The 22847-nt window shown below is 47.7% G+C and overlaps 1 pseudogene; it reads left to right on the top strand.

Moving 5' to 3' along the window:
- The first annotated feature begins 1188 nt into the window (after window positions 1–1188).
- Window positions 1189–1323, top strand: LOC139278541 (U1 spliceosomal RNA; annotated as a pseudogene).
- Window positions 1324–22847: the final 21524 nt, after the last annotated feature.

The following is a 22847-nucleotide window of genomic DNA, read 5'->3' as shown; positions in this document are numbered from 1 at the left end:
GCAGCGAGGAAGCAGGACCAATGTTACTTTAAAAAGTTGCTGTTGATATAAAACATTTTTATTTTGCTAACATTGAGTGAAGAAACATATACCACATATTTGGGTCTCTTTTTCCTCAATTTTCCTGGGAATTGTCTCCCCGGAGCACCAGTACAAGAAACACAGCCAATCAGAAATACAAACTGAGCTCTGTGACACCAGGCTCTGCTCCCATAGGACTGCCCACACATTTCCAGTCCTCATCTGAGAAGGCTCCACAGCACTGTGCCTGAAGGAGGAACAGATATTCAGATCAATCACTTTTGTTACATTTATGATCTGATTTCCTGTCCCCGTGCCAGTCAATACAACATCAATACATCGTATTGCATTTTGCTAAGAGGTGAAAGATCACCTTGAAGTGATAGTCACAGACAGTAACTGGTGTGAAGCCTGCACAGTCATGGAGGCAGTCCCTTGGACCACTTACTTTTTAGTGATGGCAAAGAACCAACGACCATGGCATCTGTTCTCCAACATTAATTTAACTGGTATTTGGATCGCAGTGAGTAGAGCTCTGTGCCACAGTTGCCTACAGCTTTGCTTGCCTGCCGGGAAAGCAATACAGAGCCAGTAGTACAGCTCTGCGCTGCAGGGCCACATCACTCTAAGAGGGTAGTGGTATCAAAACGGTGTCGACAGTTTAATAGCAATGAAAGTAAATGAGACGCTATTTCCAATATGCATTTTGTCACTTTCAACATGTTACAGCAGCATATACCAGACACCACTGTTTAAAAGGTTGTGTTTGAGGTGCCCTAACAGTTTAAATGACATCAGTACTCTGCAAACATAAACACACCTAAGGTCTTGGAGTCAGAGCTCATGTGTTTATCCACTGAATTATTATTGCCATCAAAGTCACATATGGCTTGACAGCATTCAGCTGGAGTGTATATAATTGTACCTCTGCCCCAGGTTAAAGGAACTATGAGTTGCAATTTCCCAGACCCTGCTGGAATGGCTGCACATGCCGTGCTCGGCTACGCCCACCACTTACAAGGCCAGCAGAGATTCCCAATGTTGGAAGTTACCAAATTCCTAACCTCTCAATCAGCAGGATCAGCATCTGGTACACCCAGTGGAAGGAAATGTACTGGCCAATCAACGGCCACATGTGGGCCCCACCTGGGCTGTCCAGGCCGGGATATACTTACCTGGCAGGGGAGTAACCATGATCAATAATTTGCGTTCTCCCAGGATGAAGCTAGCCCATTGCACTTCGGGTGTGCTGACTCCTGCGATGTCCGGGATACTCGACTGCAAAATTTGTGGCCTGGACCCATGAACAGATAGGAGGTTAAAAAGAAAAAAATGTAAATTAAATGCAGTAACTTACAAAAGGACTATGTGGGTCACAACTACATTCTTTCTGGGGGGTTGTTGGTTCTTTGCCATCACTCAAAAGTAAGTGGTCCAAGGGACTGCCTATATAACTGTAACTGGTGTGAAGCCTGCACAGTCTTTGACTATCACGTCAAGGTGATCTTTCACCTCTTAGCAAAATGCAATACGATGTATTGATGTTGTATTGACTGGCACGGTGACAGGAAATCCGATCATAAATGTAACAAAAGTGATTGATCTGAATATCTGTTCCTCCTTCAGGCACAGTGCTGTGGGGCCTTCTCAGATGAGGACTGGAAATGTGTGGGCAGTCCTATGGGAGCAGAGCCTGCATTAACATCATTACATTTGTGGTTCAGTTGTGAGGCAAGTACATTCGACTAGTGAGATACATTCTTGATACGTACTAGGAATCGATACAGGTGTCAGCACCGGTGCGTAAGGACAAGCTAGTGCCAGAACTGCTGGATGGTGTCCAGGTAGTCTGGTGGCGGCGCGGTGCCCAGTGCTGGCAGTGGAAACCCGGTTGGCTCAAGTTGCCTGCTCTCGGGGCTTTTGCCATTGCTCCTAGCGTCAGGCAGGTTCACAGATGCCTGTGACCTCCCCTGTCCTTTCCCTGCGCCCTGGGTTGCTGCTGCTTCCTGAGGAGCAGTCGTCTAGCAGTGCACAGGGGACTGCTGACTCGCTAGCCTGGGTGTTATTTGGTTTGGGATCCTGGCTGGTCCCGGTCCCATTTGGGAGAACTGTTGCGGGTGACCTTTCGTTCCCAGGTATGGCCTTGGTGGCGATAGTCTGGTGGCTGCGCCTTAGCACAGTTTGCTCTTTCAGGCTCGTGGTGGTTGGTGCCATTGGGTGCCTGAGAGGTGGAGCCGATCAGGGGCAGGGTATCGATACCTGTGCCGTTGTCCTCCTGAGATCACTTGTTCTGCAGCTTTTATGTATTGGCCACACTCCATGGTGCGTAACTCTGGTCCCAGGGACACCGGCTACTGCATTGGGTAGCTTGCTGGACCTGTGTGCTCCCAATGGGTGTCTGCCCACAGCATTGACTGAATGCAGTTGAAATCCTACATCGCACAATGTTTTATTACTCATTGTAAATAACCTGTAGCTCGGATCGCGATCGCGCGCCCTTTTATTTTGCTTATTGTATGTACACAACGCTGATCATCAATTACACAATTTACATCTAACTCACAGTTGCTCTTACATTGATTGGAAAATGTGGAACTGTCCCTTTTTAAGTGTGGTGGGTTGCAGGCCTCCTTTGAGAGCCTTGCCATCTTTACCCCAATCCTCTTCTCCTCCATTTGGTGCCACGTGTCGCTCCATCAGCGCTGCACCTTGTGGTCTGGCCGCCGCCATCTTTGTCTTCAGCGCATCATCTCGTGGTTTGGGTGCCATCTTTCTTCGATCCATAATGTCGACTGTGGTGATCCTCTTCTCCCCTGGTTCTGCCACTGAAGCTGGGAAGTCTCCTTTGGATCCGATTTTCTTCCTCTGGAGTCCTGCTTCTGGAGCCTGGAAGGTGCGTTCGGGTCGTCTCAACTGGATCATCTCCACGCAGGCGTGCTGAGCAATCTGTGTCTCGGGTGCTGGTCTGCTCTCTGTTGTCAGGTCCACCCTCGGGTGAGGGCTTGCTTTGCCTCAGCGCGGAGGATGAAGTCTTCCCAACTCCAATGGATCTTCTCCATCCACCTTCTTCTGAGTGGCATTGGTCCATCACCTGCAATAATCCACAGAGGTAACATGTGCACCGTGCTATCATGGAGTACCTTTACATTCACACTACCAACGACTGGGATAAGTTCATCGGTGTAGGTGGCAGCTTTGCCTGAATCGAGACCAACTTGGGTCATTCAGCTTGATTGTCCCATAGCCTCTCAAAGGCCTCTTGATTCATTACTGACTGGCTCGCCCCCGTGTCCACTTCCATGAAGACTGGAACATCATTTATCTCGACTTCCATCCTCAACGGGGAACACTCGGTGGTGCAGGTAAACATGCTATGTACCTCCATCGTGGGGCTGAGCTGCCTATCGTTTGATAATCCATGCTGGATTCATGGCCATCTGTAGACTCCAACACAGTGAGTCATATTTCTTTTACACATTCGCTGCAGGTTGCAGCCTTTACACACATAGTCTTTAAAGCTGCACTGGTGAGCCCTGTGATTCCTGTTGTCATATATGGATACTGTGTATATACCATGCTGGTACCACTAGAGGGTACAACTGTGGGAGGCCCAGGCAGGAGCTGTATAAAACGCTGGTCACATTGCTGCCTCACTCTGGGTTACAATAACGAGACTAAGGTCACAGCAGTTCAAGCACAGCAATAGACCTTGAGTTATTTTACAGATATGTAGGGACATATTAACTGGCGATGAGAACAGATCACGGACTTACACGCAGAGATGGCTGCCGTTGATAGTATAGAAAAGTTTACAGAGGGTGAAGCCTTTACTCGGGTTTCACTGGCCATGTATCGCTTCTACACACAACGCCGCACCGAGGGCCAGGATTTAGCGGAATATGTCGCAGACCGATGAAGACTCGCGGAACCGTGCGAATCTGGTGAACTCCTCAACAATGTACTGCGGGACGTTTTCGCGACGGGACGGGACGTGAAGCAGACCATCACCTTAAGCCAGGCGTTCACGACCTCAACATTGGGATTCTCCCAGAATCAAAACTCACTGGCAAGTACTGTGCAGAAAATAACTGTTGATCAAAGAATTAGTCCGAGACCGCCAAGGGGTGTAAATCTGAATCGTTTAATATGCTGGCATTGCAGGGGTAACCATCGGGCCCATCTGTGTCGATTCAGATACTGTGTGCAAAGGCTGTGGCCAAAAGGGCCATCCACAGTGAATGTGCAGAAGAACTGCGGCTCAAAACGTGGCCGAGGAGTCGGCAGGAGGTTTCTGATCCAGCAAGGATCATAAAGTACAAGCTAGAGAGGTGACTCAGCCCGAGGAAACAGTGCACGGGGTGCACATCTTCACTACCAAAAGTCCCCCCATGATGATAGTCAAGATAAATAGCATTCCTGTTCCCATGGAGTTGGACACGGGGGTGAGTCAGTCACTTATGAGCCAGAAGGCATTTGAGAGGCTGTGGGGCAACAAAGAACAAAGACCCAAGCTGAGCCCGATTCAGACAAAGCTGCGCACTTACACCAAGGAACTGATCTCTGTTATTGGCAGTGCGAACGTAAAGATATTCTATGATGTAGAGATACACGAATTGCCACTGTGGGTTGTACCAGGCGATGGGCCAATGCTGCTTGGCAGAAGCTGGATGGGGAAGATTCGGTGGAACTGGGAAGACGCCTAAGCACTATCTTCAGTGGACGATGCTTCCTGTGCTCAAGTGCTGAGCAAGTTCCATCCCTATTTGATCCAGGCATCGGCAACTTCACAGGCGCCAAAGTGCAGATCCACTTGGTCCCCAAGGCACGGCCTGTTCATCACAAGGCTCGAGCGGTCCCTTACATGATGAGTGAGAAAGTGGAAATCGAATTGGACAGACTTCAATGTGAGGGAATCATATCGCCAGTCGAATTCAACGAGTGGGCCAACCCGATTTGTTCCGGTACTAAAGAGTGATAGCACGGTCAAAATCTGCGGCGACTACAAGGTAACGATCAACTGAGTTTCATTACAGGACTAGTACCCGCTACCCAAAACCGATGATCTCACTGCGATATTAGCAGGGGGAAAGGCATTCACAAGCTGGATATAACTTCCGCTTACATGACTCAGGAGCTGGCTGAGTCGTTGAGAAAATGAACGTGCATTAACACACACAAGGGACTGTTTTTGTATCACAGGTGCCCGTTCGGGATTCGCTCGGCTGCAGTCATCTTCCAAAGGAACATGGAGAGTCTGTTGAAATTGGTTCCACTCACCGTTGTATTTCAAGATGACATCCTAATCACTGGTCGCGACACCACTGAACACCTGCACAACCTGCAAGAGGTTTTAAGTCGACTAAACAGAGTCGGACTCCGGTTGAAACGATCCAAGTGTGTCTTCCTGGCGTCAGAGGTAGAATTCCTGGGGAGGAAGATTGCAGCAGATGGCATCAGGCCTATGAATTCGAAGACACAGGCCATCAAGAATGCACCCAGACTACGAAATGTAACGGAGCTGCACTTGTTCCTCGGACTCCAACTATTTCGGTAATTTTCTTCCAGGGTTGAGCACCTTGCTCGAACCGTTGCACAAGTTGCTACGCAAGGGAGACGACTGGGTTTGGGGTCAAAATCAAGAAGCTGCCTTCAAAAAGGCCAGAAACTTGCTGTGTGCGAAAAAGTGGCTTGTATTGTATGACCCAAGCAAACGTCTAGTTTTAGCATGTAACGCGTCTTTGTACGATGTTGGGTGTGACTTACAGCAAGCAAATGTAGCGGGCAAACTCCAACCGGCTGCATATGCATCTAGAAGTCTATCCAAGGCCGAAAGAGCCTACAGCATGGTCGAGAAGGAGGCTTTGGCCTGTGTCTATGGGGTAAAAAAAAAAATGCACCAGTATTTGTTTGGGCTCTGATTCGAGTTAGAAACCGACCACAAGCCCCTAATCTCACTGTTTCAGAAAGCAAAGGCATAAACAGCAATGCTTTGTCACGAATCCAAAGATGGGCACTAACACTGTCGGCCTACGATTATACGATCCGCCACAGGCCAGGCACTGAGAACTGCGCCGATGCCCTCAGCCGGCTACCGTTGCCCACCACCGGGGTGGAAATGGCGCAGCCCGCAGACCTGTGCCTGGTCATGGATGTCTTCGAAAGCAAAGGGTCACCCATAATGGCCCGCCAGATCAGGACCTGGACCAACCAGGACCCTGTTTTATCTCTTGTAAAAAGTTGCGTCCTTAATGGGGGCTGGTCAGTGATCCCAAGAGAAATACAAGACGAGATAAAGCCGTTTCACCATCGTAAAGACGAAATGTCCATCCAATCGGATTGCCTCTTATGGGGCAACCGCATCGTCCTGCCAAAAAAAGGCAGCGCAACCTTCATACGTGACCTACACACTACCCTCACAGGCATAGTCATGATGAAGGCTATCACCAGGTCCCACGTCTGGTGGCCCGACATTGACTCGGACTTGGAGTCATGCGTGCGCCAGTGTACCACTTGCTCACAATTGAGCAATGCCCCCAGGGAGGCTCCACTCAGTCTGTGGTCCTGGCCCTCAAAACCATGGTCCAGGATCCACGGAGATTATGCGGGCCCCTTTCTAGGAAAAATGTTCTTCGTTGTAGTGGACGCCTACTCTAAGTGGATTGAATGTGTAATAATTGCATTCAGCACGTCCACCACCATTGAAAGCCTCCGGGCCATGTTCGCCACCCATGGCTTGCCCGACATTCTTGTCAGCGACAATGGTCCGTGTTTCACCAGTTCAGAATTCAGTGAATTCATGACCCGCAATGGCATCAAGCATGTCGGGTCTGCCCCGTTCAAGCCCGCATCCAACGGCCAAGCGGAGCGGGCAGTCCAAACCATAAAGCAGAGCTTGAAACGCGTCACGGAAGGCTCCTTACAAACCCGCCTATCCTAGGTGCTGATCAATTACAGGACACGACCCCACTCGCTTACGGGGGTCCCCCCTGCAGAGTTACTAATGAAAGATGCACTCAAAACCAGGCTCTCCTTAGTCCACCCTGACCTCAACGATCAGGTGGAATCCAGGCGTTATCGGCAAAACATGTATCATGATCGCACAGCTGTATCACGTGACGCCACTGCAAACGACCCAGTGTTTGTGCTGAATCATGGTCATGGCCCCAAATGGGTTGCTGGCACTGTTTTAGCCAAGGAGGGGAATAGTGTTTTTTGTCAAACTGCTTAATGGACAAACGTGCAGAAAGCATTTGGACCAGACCAAATTGCGATTTACAGGTAACCAGGAACTACTGGGAGAGGACCTTGTCTTCAGCGATCCATCTACACACCCAATCAGCAACAGACCTAGCTGCCAACCACGAGGATGATACCACCATCTCCAACAGTCCAGTCAGACCAACAGCGCTGCAAGACAGCAGTGGCCTGACCAATTCACCCATGCCAGAAGTGACACTCAGACGATCAACCAGGGAGCGCAGAGTTCTGGATTGCCTCAACCTGTAACTAACTTGCATCAAAGACTTTGGGGGGGAATGTTGTCATATATGTGTACTGTGTATATACTATGCTGGTACCACTAGAGGGTGCAACTGTGGGAGGCACAGGCTGGAGCTGTATAAAATGCTGGTCACCACATTGCTGCCTCTCTTTGGGTTACAATAAAGAGACTAAGGTCACAGCAGTTCAAGCAGAGCACTAGGCCTCGTGGAGTTATTCTACAGATAAGTAGAGACATATTACCCTCCGCAATGCCAGCATAGAGCTACTCAATTAGACCCCCCTCTGCAGACTGAGTTAAGGGACTCGTGAGCCTGTTCTCTCTTCCCTGAGAAGGTTCATGTTCTACAGTTCAGCCTCTAAAAGGCACAACTCTGTGCACAGTACTTGCCGAGTTTGAGTCCTGAGGATGAGTCATCTGCCTAGAGCCGCAGGTAGAGATCTGCCTGGCTCATGGAGATGGCCTTCTGCAGTGTGACTGTGGTATCTGCAGACAGTAGCTTATGAAGAAGGCCTTCATGGCCAATTCCAATGACTAAGATGTCCCGCAGCGCTTCGGTGAGGTGGTTGCCGAAATCTCACAGTGCCGCCAGCCTCCTGAGGTCTGCAGCATAATTAGTGATTTCTTGGCCTTCGGGCCGTCTGTGGGTGTAAAACTGGGGTCTGGCTGTGAGGATGTTCTCTTTGGGCTTGAGTTGTTCTTGGATCAGCGTTACAAGCTCCTCGTACGTCTTGGTTGTTGTCTTCGCTGATGCCAGCAAGTCCCTGATGAGGCCATAGACAGTGGGCCCACAACTGGTTAGCAGGATAGCTCGCCTCTTATCAGCCAGTGTGGCCAGATTGTCGCCTGCCAGGTCGTTTGCTGTGAAGAAATGGTCGAGCCTCTCCACAAAGGTGTCTTAATCATCACCATCGGCGAACTGCTGCAACGTACCAAGGTTAGCCATTTTCGAGTGAAGGTCCGTAATCTTGTCGTCAATTGTTATTTCTTTAGATACTCTGATAATGACTTCACGAGGCAATGTGTTGTACTTGAACTGTAGTGACCTTAGTCCTTTATTGATAGTTCCAGAGTGAGGATCACAGAGGCCTGCGTTTAATTCTAGGCCTGGCGCACCTGTACAAGTAACCTGCAAGTCTCCCACTGCAGTGCCCTCTGGTGGCACACCTGTTAATAGTATAAGCAGTAACCATGTAGGATACATGACACTATCACAGGTGGGACAGACAGTGGTTGAAGGAAAGGGTGGGTGGAGAGTCTGGTTTGCCACACGCTCTTTCCGCTGCCTGCACTTGCTTTCTGCATGCTCTTGGCGACGAGACTCGAGGTGCTCAGCGCCCTCCCAGATGCTCTTCCTCCACTTAGAGTGGTCTTTGGCCAAGGACTCCCAGGTTAGCATGCTGCCCTTTGACTTGTGCCTGTCTTCTCTATCTGTGGGCTGTAAAAATCCTACATGAAATTAAGTTGGATAGTGTTGACTAAGTGGATGTAATTCCACATTACTAAACTGTCTGTCATTTTATTCCAAAAGCTACCCAATTGGCCGTCTCGCTTGGAAAGATGACAAGATGATTTTAGAAATAGAAAACGTCACATGGGGTTCAGTAGGATAGGGTTGTCCTGCCTTTTGAAACAGTGGGCCAGAACTTTGAGCTGCCACTAGCGCGTGGCTTTTTCGTTGGGCAGAATCATGATTAAACATCAGTGCCTTAGAAATGTGATGGCAGGTGCGACCACTGACTCCACCAACATATGCAGGGTCAAGGGCAGAGTTACACTGGTACTTGTGGGGGACGCATCTGGGGCTGCACCCACCAGAAGAGGACACAGTGTAAGTGGTCAGCTAGGGATGGGATGCTGGCACCCGCCCGAGAAACAAATTGAGGAATGTGCCCCAAACCCAGTTGTCCCTCCATAACTGGCGCACCTACGATTTCTTACCTGGTTTTATCGCCGCATGGGAAAAGGTCGCCTCCTTATCGATATTCAGGATTTTCATATTTTTTTTCGACAAGACCGGAAGTCGGTAATAATGGGGGTGGAAATGCAGTGGTAAGTCCTGGTGAGGGGCGGAAATTGGGGCAGGACTGAGTCCCCGCCGCTGTCACCATGTCTCTCTCCCCTCATTTCAAGGGGAGAGAATCAGCAATTCTGTGGGTTCGGTCACTGGACCATCAGGGAGGGTTTCGGCCGGGCCAGCGGCCTGGCACCCATGAGGGGGTGCCAGGCTGCTTGTCGGCAGCCCAACCAAACCCGGGACATCATTGGCCGGCCAATCAGGAAGTTAGTTGGCAAAAATAAAAACATGACTGCCTCGGCAGTGGGCCCTCCCCTTGGAGGGCCACCGCACCGCGCACACACAGAACAAGATGCACCAACAGGAAAAGCTGTCGGGGTTACTGCGCAGCGGGGCAGATTTTTGCAGGTAAATTTGGGGCGGAGTGTGCTGGTGATTCCATTGAACAAACCCCACTGCAATCCTCCTTTACTGTTATCTTGGATTTCAGTAATGTTAGTGATGGTGCTTATTAGTGATGTGCTATACAGCTGGATTCTGTTGATAGTCTGCAGACCTGCAACACTAAGGGACCGAAATTCATCAACTCACCGCCCACTGCCGCTGACATTCCTCTGGAAGATCCGCCCAGTGCCACTTTCAGGGTGGCTAGAGCGGGCGGGAGGAGAGAGCCACCGAGAACCGCCCGCTGACATCAGCAGACGGCCGAGTGGTGCAGCTGACCTCCCGCCCGCAAAGATGCCAGATTCCTGCGGGTGGGAGTCGGCAGCAGAACGGGGGTGGACTGCTGCATGCAGGCTGGTCTGTACCCGGCGGTAAGTATGAAGAACCTGGAAAAAAAGGTAAGTGAACATTTTAAATTTTTTTTTCAACAGCGACTTACCTGGATGGGGTCCCCTGAAGGTCTTCGGATACTTTATTTATTTTTTACTGTTTTTTTCAGGTCTTCAACCCTCCATGGGCCCGACTCCATCCTCCGGTGGCACTTGGGCGGCTGGCACTTCTGCCGCCAAGAATGAGACCGCCCGCTCGCTGCCGCCCAGATTGGCGGCGTATGTCGTCCATTTGCCGCCTGCCGGCCTTCGAGGGACCTCAGCCATGAATATTCCGCCCAAAGTACCGTCTGGTACCTCGGCAGCCATCGGCAGCACTTAGGGGCTGATTTTCATCAAGGTCTGCCACCCAAAGTATGTTGAGGCTACTTAACATTACAAATAAGGAAAGCTATACTATGATTAGGGGCATATGACAGATGTCAGCTCGATAATACAAGGGAGAATCAGGCTGAATATAAAAAGTACAGAGGAGAAGTGAAAAAGAAATGAGGGGCAAAGAGACAGTACAAGAATAAATTGGTAGCTAACATAAAGGGGAATCCAACGGTCATCTATAAGCACATAGTAAAAGGGTAGTCACAGGAGCGGTGGGGCCAATTAGGGATCAAAATGGAGAATTATTGGTGATGATAGTAGGCATGGCTGAGTTAATAAATGAGTACTTTGCATCAATGTTTACCAAGGAAGGGGATTTTGCCAAAGCTATGGTAAACAGGGAAGTTGTTGAGATACTGGATGAGATAAAAATAGATAAAGAGGAGGGACTAGATGGGCTGGTGATAATTAAATTGGATAAGTCACCCAGTCTGGATGGGTTACATCCTAGGTTGTTGAGGGAATTAAGGATACAAATTGCGGAGGTGCTGGCCACAATCTTCCAATCCTCCTTAGATACAGGGGTGGTGCCAAAGGAGTGTAGGTATTAGTATTGGGCAGTTGTAAATGTTGCACCCTTGTTCAAAAAAGGGGAGAAGGATAAACCTGGCAATTACAGACCAGTCCGTTTAATGTTGGGGATGGGGAAGCTTTTGGAAACAATCATAGAATCATAGAAATTTACAGCACGGAAGGAGGCCATTTCGGCCTATCGTGTCCGCGCTGGCCAACGAAGAACTATCCAGCCTAATCCCATTTTCCAGCTCTTGGTCTGTAGCCCTGTAGGTTATGGCACTTTACCTGCACATCCAAGTATTTTTTAAATGTGGTGAGGGTTTCTGCCTCTACCACCCTTTCAGCCAGTGGTAGAGGCAGAAAATCCAGGAGAAACTTAACAGCCACTTGGACAAACTTTTTAAAAATGTTAGTGAGAGCAAAACAATGATTGGGGCTTTCAGATGGAGAAAAGGCAAACCTGAAATAAAAATGGACAAACTTTTTTAATGAAATTTTGTTTTGAAAAGTTTCTCAAATGTTTATTTTATTAATGGACAAATTTCACTGCATAAAGTTAAAATTTATTTTCCAGTCTCAACATTTGTTTAGCAATAATAATGCTGTCAAAACCCCACTTACACTTAATCCCTTTGGGTTTAACTTTTAGTGGGGAATTTAACTGTACAATTACTATGGAAGAGCCGAAGTTTTCGTCAGTTTTCCTGATTTGGGTGATTACACAGATTGCTGGCTCTGGGGAGGGGTGGTCGGGGGTGGGGGGCATAGCACAGCCTGTTTCGGAGCTGTCAAGGACAGACCGCAACTTCAGGATTTCCACCTAGACGTATCAAATCCCAAAGTTGCGGTCAGTTTCAAAGGCGGAATGGCGTCACCCTGACCACAAAGTCCATCCATCAATGACTTGGACTTGTGGATACAGGGCACAATTTCGAAATCTGCAGATGACACAAAACTTGGAAGTGTAGTAAACAGAAGATAGTAATACACTTCAAGAAGACATAGACATGCTGGTGACACATGGCAGATGAAATTCAATGCGGAGAAGTTTGAGATGAGACATTATGATAGGAAGAATGAGGAGAGACCATACACACTAAATTGTACAATTTTACAGGAGGTGCAAGAACAAAGAGAATGGGGTTGTTTGTGCACAAATCCTTGAAGGTGGCAGGACAGGTTAACAAAACAATTAATAAAGCTTACGAGATGCAGGGCTTTATAAATAGAGGCATAGCGTGCAAAAGCCAGGAAGTTATGCTAAACCTATATATAACACTAGTTTGGCCCCAGCTTAGAGTATTGTGTCCAATTCTGGGCACCACACTTTAGGAAGGAGGTGAAGGCTTTAGAGAGGGTACAGAAGACATTTACTATGGTTCCAGGGCTGAGGGAATATAGACATAAACATGGATAGACTAGAGAAGTTGGGGTTCTTCTCCTTGGAGCAGAGAAGGCTAAGAGGAGATTTGATAGAGCTGTTCAAAATCATGAAGGATTAGATAGAGTAAATAAAGAGAGACTGGTTCCAATAGCTGAAGGGTCAACAACAAGAGGGCACAGATTATTTTGATTGGCAAAAGTACCAGAGGCGACATGAGGAAAAACTTTTTAATGCTACGAGTGGTTAAGATTTGGAATGACAGATTCAATAGTAGCCTTCAAAAAAGAATTGGATAAATACTTGAAAGATAAATAACTGCAGGGATATGGAGAAAGAGCGGGAGAAGTTGTTGTTGTAACTGGATTGTTCTTCGAAAGAGCCGGTGCTGACTCAATAGGCCGAATGGCCTCTTTCTGTGCTGTATTATTCTATGATTCTACGAATCTGTAAGTAAACCTGTTTTATGATATATCTGAGCTGGTTTCTGTTATGTATGGAGAAAGAGTCAGTCTGAACACTGAGCTCCAAGTAAAGTGTGACCTTAGTCTTTTATTGCAGGTCTCCAGAGTGCCTCTCCAACCTGTGAGGCCTCCTTAAATACCTGTGCTTCCAAGGGATTATGGGATCCCTGGGACTCCAGGGGATGAGCCCTCTGGTGGTTATATATGTAAACTTGTATTTACTCTATACAACACTCCCCCACCAAAGTCAACAATGTAACTTTTTATAAGGTGAGTCGATCTGGAGCCCTTCTTGCCCTGGTTGATCGTCTCAGTGTGAAAGCTGGTATTGGTGAATCAACTGTTGGGCCCTCGCTGGGCTGCTGTGCAGCTGGCCTTGCTGGGCTGCTGGGGGTGGTGGGTCCTCCTGGGCTGCTGTGGATGATGGGTTCTGCTTTGTGGCCAACCGCAGTGCATGTTGGGGGGGGTCAAAGAAGGTAGGGTCCAAAATGGGTTGCTCAGGATAGTTTGAATCTGAGTTTGATTTGGTCTGTGTTTCCGGTGAATGAGTCCATTTGAAAGTTTGACTCAACACCCTGCTTCCTTCTTTGGCCACTTGGGCCTTGGGCCTTGTCCATAATTCAATACAAATACAGGATCATTGATTTCAATCTCACGTGACACATTTGCGCTATCATGGTATGTACTTTGTTGAAGCCGCCTGCTCTCTACCTATTCATGTAGATCAGGGTGAACTGATGAAAGCCTTGTCTTAAGTGCTTTTTCATGAGCAGTTCAGAAGGTGGGATCCCAGTGAGTGAGTGGGGTCTCGTGCGGTAGCTAAGCAGGACTCTGGATAGGCAAGTCTGCAGTGAGCCTTCCGTTACCCTCTTCAAGCCCTGTTGATGGTTTGTAGGGCCTTGATGGCCTGACCATTGGACGCTGGTTTAACCAGGACAGATGTGACATGTTTGGTCCTGTTGCAGGTCATGAATTCTTTGAACTCAGCACTGGTAAAACATGGCCCGTTGTCACTCACCAGGATATCGGGTATGCCATGTGTGGCAAACATGGCCTGCAGGCTTCAGTAGTGGCAGTGGACTTGCTAGCTGACATTATATCACATTCAATCCATTTGGAGTACGCATCTACAACCACAAGGAACATTTTACCCAAGAACGGGCCTGCATAGTCGACATGTGCCCTAGACCACAGTTTGGAGGGCCAAGACCATAAACTTAATGGCGCCTCCCTGGGTGCATTGCTTAACTACGAGCATGTATTACATCTGTGCACGCAGGTCTCTAAGTCTGCATCGATACTGGGCCACCACACATGGAATCTGGCTATCGCTTTCATCATTACGATGCCTGGGTGGGTACTGTGGAGGTCATTGATGAAGGTGTCACTGCCCTTCTTGGGAACCACTACTCGATTGCCCCACAGAAGGCAGTCTGCCTGTATAGACATTTCATCTTTGCGCCGCTGAAATGGCTTTATTTCTTCCTGCATTTCCATTGGGACACTGGACCAGCTCCCGTGAAGCACAGTTTTTGACTAGGGACAATAAGGGGTCCTGGCTCATCCAGGTTTTGATCTGCCGGGCAGTGACGGGTGATTGCTCACTCTCACATGCTTCCATAACTATGGCTAGATCTGCGGGCTGTGCCATTTCCACCCCTGTGGTGGGCAATGGCAGCCTACTGAGAGCATCGGTGCAGTTTTCTGTGCCTGGCCTGTGGCAGATGGCATAATTGTATGTGGACAACGTGTGCGCCTATCTCTGGATGCGTGCCGATGCATTCATATTTATCCCCTTACTCTCAGAAAACAGGGATTTGAGTGGCTTATGGTCAGTTTCCAATTCGAATTTTATCACCAAACAGATATTGATGCATTTTCTTTACCCCATAGACCTACGATAATGCTTCTTTTTCAATTATGCTGCAGGCTCTCTCAGCCTTGGACAGACTCCTGGATGCATAAGCAACTGGTTGCAATTTCCCAAAATCATTAGCTTGTTGCAATACACACCCGACGCCATATGATGACGCAACACATGCTAGTACCAAACGCTTACCTGGATCATACAATACAAGCAATTTGTTTGGGCGTAACAATTTTCTAGCTTTTACAAGGGCATTTTCTTGGCTTTTGCCCCATGCCCATTCGTCCCCTTTATGCAGTAAAACATGCAGTGGTTCTAACAGTGTGCTGAGACCCGGTAAGAAGTTACCAAAGTAGTTCAGGAGTCCTAGAAACAACCGCAGCTCCATCACGTTCTGTGGCCTCGGTGCGTTCTCGATTGCCTCCGTCTTCGAATCGGTGAGCCTGATGCCGTCCACCGTGATCCTCCTCCCCAGGAACTCCACTTCAGGTGCCAGGAAATCGCACTTCGAGCGTTTTAACCTGAGCCCCACGTGGTTGAGTCGACTAAGAACCTCCTCCAGGTTCTGCAGATACGCGACTGTGTCCCAACCTGCAACCAAAATTTCGTCCTGGAAGACCACCGTGCGCGGGACCGACTTCAGTAAGCTTTCCATATTTCTTTGCAATATCGCCACCGCTGATCGAATTTCAAACGAGCACCTTTTATCAGTGAAAAGACCTTTGTACGTGTTGATGCAGGTGAGGCCCTTCGATGATTCCTCCAGTTCCTGCGTCATGTAGGCTGAAGTAAAATCCAGCTTTGTGAATGTCTTTCCTCCCACCAGCGTTGCAAAGAGGTCGTTGGCCATTGGTAGTGGGTATTGGTGCTGCAGGGAGAAACGATTGATAGTTACTTTGTAATCGCCACAGATTCTGACGGTGCCGACTCCCTTGAGGACTGGGACAATAGGACTGGCCCACTCATTGAACTCGATCGGTGAGATGATGCCCTCTCTTTGCAGCTGGTCTAGCTCGATCTCTACCCTTTCTCTCATCATGCACGGTACTGCTCTCACCTTGTGATGGATGGGTCGTGCCCCCGAATTAGGTGGATCTGCACTTTTGCTCCTTGGAATTTCCCGATGCCTGGTTCGAACAGCGAAGGGAACTTGTTTAAGACCTGGGTACATGAAGTGTCGTCAGCAGGTGATAGTGCTCGGACGTCGTCCCAGTTCCAGTGTATCTTTCCCAGCCAGCTCCTGCCGAGCAGCGTGGGACCATCACCCGGTACCACCCAGAGTGGTAGCTTGTGCACCGCTCCATCATAGGAGACCTTTACAGTAGCACTGCCGATTACAGGAATCAGTTCTTTCGTGTAAGTCCTTAGTTTCATGCGGATTGGAGTTAAGACTGACCTTGAGGCCTTGCTGCACCACAATTTCTCTCGTCTTTTTGCCCATGATGGACAGGCTCACGCCCGTGTCCAGCTCTATTTAGTTCAACCTTCAGCATTATTGGGGGACAATTTGTGGTGAATGTGTGCACCCCATGTACCTCTGCCTCCTCAGTCTGAGGCTCTCATTCGTCGTGACCCTCCGTGGATCTGTCCTCCTCTGCAACATGATGGTTTGCAGGTTTAACGGTATTTGCAGCTCGCCTGCACATACGTTGGAGGTGTCCTATTGTTCCACAGCCCTTGCAAACGTACCCTTTGAATTGGCATGAATGGAAACTATCACCCCCGCAGCGCCAACAAGGTGTTAATGGCCTTGCATTCATCACCGTTAATGGTGGACTCTGAGACATCTGCTGACATGCAGCTGCAGGCATGTGTGACCTGCCCTGTACATTGCGATTTGAAAACATCACTTTGTTCACAGTACTTGTACCAACACTTGTGTGCTGAGAGATTTGCTTCGTATTGTCACTGGTGGAAAGGAATGCCTGGGCTATCGCTATGGCCTTACTCAAGGTTGGGGTCTCTACAGTCAAAAGTTTGCGAAGTATGGTTTCATGGCCAATGCCAAGTATGAAAAAGTCTCTGAGCATGTGCTCCAAATGTCCTTCAAATTCTCAATGTCCTGCAAGGCGCCTTAGCTCGGCAACATAACTCGCCACTTCCTGGCCTTCAGACCTTTTTGTAGGTGTAGAACCGGTACCTCGCCATCCGAACACTTTCCTTCGGGTTCACATGCTCTCGGACCAGTGTGCACAAATCATCATATGATATTTCCATGGGTTTCATTGGAGTAAGCAGATTTTTCATGAGGCCATATGTTGGTGCCCCACAGATGGTGAGGAGGATCGCCTTTCGTTTGGCAGAGTTCTCTTCTCCATCTAGCTCGTTGGCTACGAAATATTGGTTGAGTCGCTCCACAAAAGTTTCCCAACCATCTCCCTCTGAGAATTTCTCCAGGATGCCCACTGTTTTCTGCATCTTTGGGTTCGCTATCTGTATCTCGTCGCCAGTTATGTATGGAGAAAGAGTCAGACTGAACACTGAGGTCACACTTTATTTTGAGCTTAGTCTTTTATTGCAGGTCTCCAGATTGCCTCTCCAACCTGTGAGGCCTCCTTCAATACCTGTGCTCCCAAGGGATTATGGGATCCCTTGGGACTCCAGGGGATGAGCCCTCTGGTGGCTGTACAGAGTAAATACAAGTTTACATATATAACAGTTTCATTATGCACATTTTTCTAGGGAAAAAAAATACATTCAGATTATTCATGACTAGTGGAAGTAACAGCCAAGTATTGCAAAACCTTTCCACATTTAGCCTGAGTGTTTATGGTTCTATGACTATTGTGATCAATTAGTTATAATGGGAATTAGTTCATTATCATCAATTATTTAATCCCTTCACAACTGTCCACATCATATTAAACTTTTTCATTCATTTTATTGGATCTATGGGTAACTCTGCTTTTCACTATATTTGGTCCCTTTTTATTTCATTTTTCAACTGCAATTGAAAGCTGATCGGTTTACTGCAATGGTAAAATGGTACATTTATAAAGGAGTCTAAGGTTCCAGTTTTTCCATTCATTCTGTAACATTTCTGAGGAGCCCATTAAAATATTTGATAAAAAAACAGCTCTTAAGTTGAGCAAAACATAGAAATATACATCACTTTTTCTTTTGTTACAGTAACTCTACAATGTGACTTGTGAGATGCTGCAAGCCCATTTTCTAGAAGTCATGCATTTAGTGGCTGCAGTCCAAGTCCAGTTAGCCCAACATCTGTCATTGGGAAAATGCTGGAGTCCATTACTAAGGAAGCAGTAGCGGGAAATTTGGAAAAGCATAATTTAATCAATCAGTGTCAGCACGGTTTTATGAAAGGGAAATCATGTTTGACAAATTTGCTCGAGTTCTTTGAGGATGTAACGAGCAGGGTGGATAAGGGGGAACCAGTGGATGTGGTGTATTTGAATTTCCAGAAGGCATTCAATAAGGTGCCACATAAAAGTTTACTGCACAAGATAAAAGTTCACGGGGTTGGGGGTAATATATTAGCATGGATAGAGGATTGGCTAACAGAAAACAGAGAGTTGGGAAAAATGGGTAATTTTCCAGTTGGCAAACAGTGACTAGTGTGGTGCCGCAGGGATCAGTGTTGGGTCCTCAACTATTTACAACCTATATTAATGACTTGGATGAAGGGACCGAGTGTAATGTAGCCAGGTTTGCTGATGATACAAAGATGGGTGGGAAAGCAAATTGTGAGGAGGACACAAGAAATCTGCAAAGGGATATGGACAGGCTAAGTGAGTGGGCAAAAATTTGGCAGATGTAGGAAAATGTGAGGTTATCCACTTTGGCAGAAAAAATAAAGCAAATTATAATTTAAATGGAGAAAAATTGCTAAGTGCAACAGTACAGAGGGACTGGGGGTCCTTGTGCATGAATCACAGTTATTATGCAGGTACAGGAAGTAATCAGGAAGGCAAATGGAATGTTGGCCTTTATTGCAAAGGGGATGGAGTATAAAAGCAGGGAAGTCCTGCTACAACTGTACAGGGTATTGGTGAGGCCACACCTAGAGTACTGTGTACAGTTTTGGTCTCCGTATTAAAGAAAGGATATACTTGCATTGGAGGTTGTTCAGAGAAGGTTCACTCGGTTGATTCTGGAGATGAGGGGGTTGACTTATGAAGGTAGGTTGGGCCTATCCTCATTGGAGTTCCAAAGAATGAGAGGTGATCTTATCGAAACATATAAGGTAATGAGGGGACTCGCCATGTTGGATGCAGAGAGGATGTTTCCACTCATTGGGAAACTAAAACTAGGGGACATAGTCTCGGAATAAGGGGCCGCCCATTTAAAACTGAGATGAGAAGGAATTTCCTCTGAGGGTTGTAAATCTATGGAATTCTCTGCCCCAGAGAGTTGTGAAGGCTGGGTCATTGAATATATTTAAGGCGGAGATAGACAGATTTTTGAGTGATAAAGAAATAAAGGGTTATGGGGAGCAGGCAGGGAAGTAGAGCTGCGTCCATGATCACATCAGCTATGATCTTATTAAATGGCGGAGCAAGCTCGAGGGGCCAGGTGGCCAACTCCTGCGTCTCTTTCCTATATTCTTATGAATATATATTTGCTTCAGTGAGCTCAGTTTCAGTTATCACTGTTGGGGTACAAATCTGTCAAAGAACAAGACTCGAGACACCGTCTGCTTTAAGTGGGAAAACACACAAGTTTACTATACGTATTTGTAGACGTGGCCATGTCTGAGATCTGTGCTCAGGTTCCGCAACCCATAACCTCAGAACTCCCCGGCTGGCACAGAGTGACCATATTTAAGCTCGCAAACTACAACTGCGTGTGTCATCAAGGTTACAACAGAAGAATAGACACATTCCGCAATAAGGTACATAAGACCCTGAGGTCATTGTTTAAACATTCAGTTCCCCTTTATCAGCAGAAAAACAAGCAGGTATCAGTAAGAACAAACATGCAGCTGTGTGCCCCTTCATCCGTCCCTTGTCTTGCTTCCCCTATTTCATGACTCCGGGTCAGCGGATGTTGGAGTCCAAATATGGTTTTCCTGCCGGGCAGATGAATTCTGCTTGACCATTTTCCTTCCCCATAAGGCCTTATATTAGGTTCATAGCAGGAATAGCCAAAAAATCCCACTACAATATCCGTCCTTTTGATCCTTGGCTAGAACAATTGATCACCTTTGTCACTCCGGTTCTCATTTCCCCCGCCTCTGCTGTGGTGATCAGCCGCTAGGTTGGGGAGAATGGAGATCCAGAAGTTTCCGAATTGGATTCCTGTAATCAATAATTTCTTTACCTCTAATGCGGTAGTCTGCGCTCGCTTCTTTGCCCTGCGGCGTTTATAAGAAGTCCAACACATAAACAAGTATCCCAATGCCAAAACCAATTGTACAGCCACTAATACATGTGAGATTATTCGTATCCATAGGTGTATATTAACATACAGTCCCCAGTTCCATGCCTTCTCATACCAAGGCGTATATTGAAGGCCTTTTGCAATATCTTTTGTCCAATAGATGTAGCTCCAGTTCGATAATGTGGTATTGTTTTATGCTTGCCAGCAGGTGGTCTTTTATATACCTCAGGTCCTCGGGCAGGTGAGGTATTGTGGCAGACAGTTTACTTTCGTATTGCTATAAATCTTGCTTAATTTCATCAGTCAGGTTCAGGGTAATAGTTTCTCGAGCATGGATACACATCATTCGCGCTCGTCCAATCGTTACCGCCTCGGGGTGAAGCAGAAGTTGGGGTTAAGGATGTTACACTGATAAATACCATAGTCATAAGTTAGTTGGTTGGTTACCACACAGTATTCCCCTTTTCCATGGTAGACTGAGTGAGTGGGTTCCAACTCTGATGGGCTTATTTCTAAGACACATCCCTTTGGCTTATTAAATCCACACTCGTCCTTACTCTCCCAGCCCACTGGATGTGGACATATCGTTAGGCTTCCTTCCCTGCGGAACCCTGATAATAAGACCCTTCTCATGGTTCCATCCCGTTTGATCACATCTTGATCCATCGGGTAATACCGCACGTAGTTCTCACCCCGGATTAGCCCCGGGTTCTCTACCTCAAACTGGGGATAGGGTCCAGTGTCCCCGGATGCTGTGCTAGGCGGAACAGATGGGGCTATTAATCCAGTCTGGGACATTGCCCCTGTGTATTTGGTCCAGGTCTATCCTGACCTGCCCGATTATCCATCCCCCGTAAGCATAGCAGAGGTCCCGCTGAACCTCTTCCTTTTCTGTATTAAATTCTCGGTCAATCAGTGATTAATGGTGGCAGCGTGGCCCTCCAGGACTATAGTCCCTTTAATTAAGCTCCCCGCTGTCCCATCTCCTTCTCTAGCAAGGTCTTTGGTGTTTCCTGTCCCTTTTCTGTAGCAGAATCCTGACTGTGTCTTTTGACCCACTCTGTTTGTTCCTCTAGAGTTTGTATATCTAGGGCTTTAACAAAGGACATCCCCATGTTTACTCCTGTCAGGATATCATTGACCAAACCCCATTTACGCCTATGTGTCTGGCTTGTCTTGAAAGGGTCTTGATACCTGGATGCCCCTGAGGCATCCCGATAGCCTTCCAATATCTCCTGCAGCATACGGGTGTACTTTCGGGTCACACTTTTCTGGCAGTCCTAAATTGGTTATATTTAGTATTAAGGGCAGAACTTCATACATTCTCATACAGCATTATTCCCTCCGATCTCCATACCTGACTGTTTGCGGGCCCTTTTGTTTGGGTGGGGCAATAGTTAGGTCATGGGTCCCACGGGACTATTCTCCAGGGCCCTCCCCCACTGCAGGTCTGGATATTCTGGGGTAACTGCTTTGTATCACTTGACTTTCTATGTTTCGTATCTGCTGACCCTACTACCTTGTCGGTACACAATATCTTAACCTCGTTCTCCGCATTTCCAGGGTGTAATTGTACTATTTGCCAGTGGGAGCTCATATGTACCTTTTATTTCCAGCTTATCAGTCCATTTTAACCGTACTATTTCCCCCTCAATGGACTGTGTTCCATTAAAGCGTTCTGTTTGCCACCTTATTTTAGAATTATTTAGACAGACCGTTTGCACTTCGGTCCCCACAGAAATGAACTTTTGATTATTCCCATCACAACCCTTTCCCCCCCCCCCCCCCGCCCGTTATCATCAACCCATGTAGTCCCACAAAACCTTCCTTGTCTTCCCCCCCCCCCCCCCCCGAGGGGGTTATGACGGTCAATAGTTGTCGTATCGTGCGAGTGTTTCTGTGGTTCTGTTTTCGTCACGCTGTCCGCAGAAGCTGTCATTGGGCATTGTTTTCGTTTGATCGTATTATAAGAACACAATCGTCTGGTGTGGTGGTTCTCCATGATCTAGTTAAACTGAATAAGGTTTTAGTTGGGACCAATGTTTCCACCGTCCTATCCCGTGCATATCTACACAAGCGCATGTATCCCCACTTAATAGAACCTCGTATAGTCCTGACCACCGCGGCGCGAACCCCGTTCTTCCTGGCAGGCCCTTAACCATTACTCTGTCCCCTACTTGAGGGAGATCCACTGGGGACTCCCACTCCTCATGTTCATCTCGACCTGCCTGACGTTCTCTCACCTCCCGCCGCATCCCCTTAAGCTGTTTGCATAACTCCATCACATACCTCCTAATCTGATCCCGCAGAGGGCTCACATCGGATCCTCCCGTAATTGTCCCTTCCGGTAATCGCATCGCTCATCCAGTCATAAGTTCATATGGGAATTGAAGGGGAAAATGGGAAGGCTTCTCTTTTCACAAGCCGGCCCTTTGATATAAAGGGTCAACGCTCGTCCCAACCCGCGTAGCTGCCCTCAAAGTATTACATGGAGACGGATGACAAGATATAACTATCTTTAATTACGGA

This window comes from Pristiophorus japonicus, chromosome 1 (genome assembly GCF_044704955.1).
Source record: "Pristiophorus japonicus isolate sPriJap1 chromosome 1, sPriJap1.hap1, whole genome shotgun sequence".
Taxonomy (NCBI): domain Eukaryota; kingdom Metazoa; phylum Chordata; class Chondrichthyes; family Pristiophoridae; genus Pristiophorus; species Pristiophorus japonicus.
This window is presented reverse-complemented; position numbering and strand designations above follow the sequence as displayed.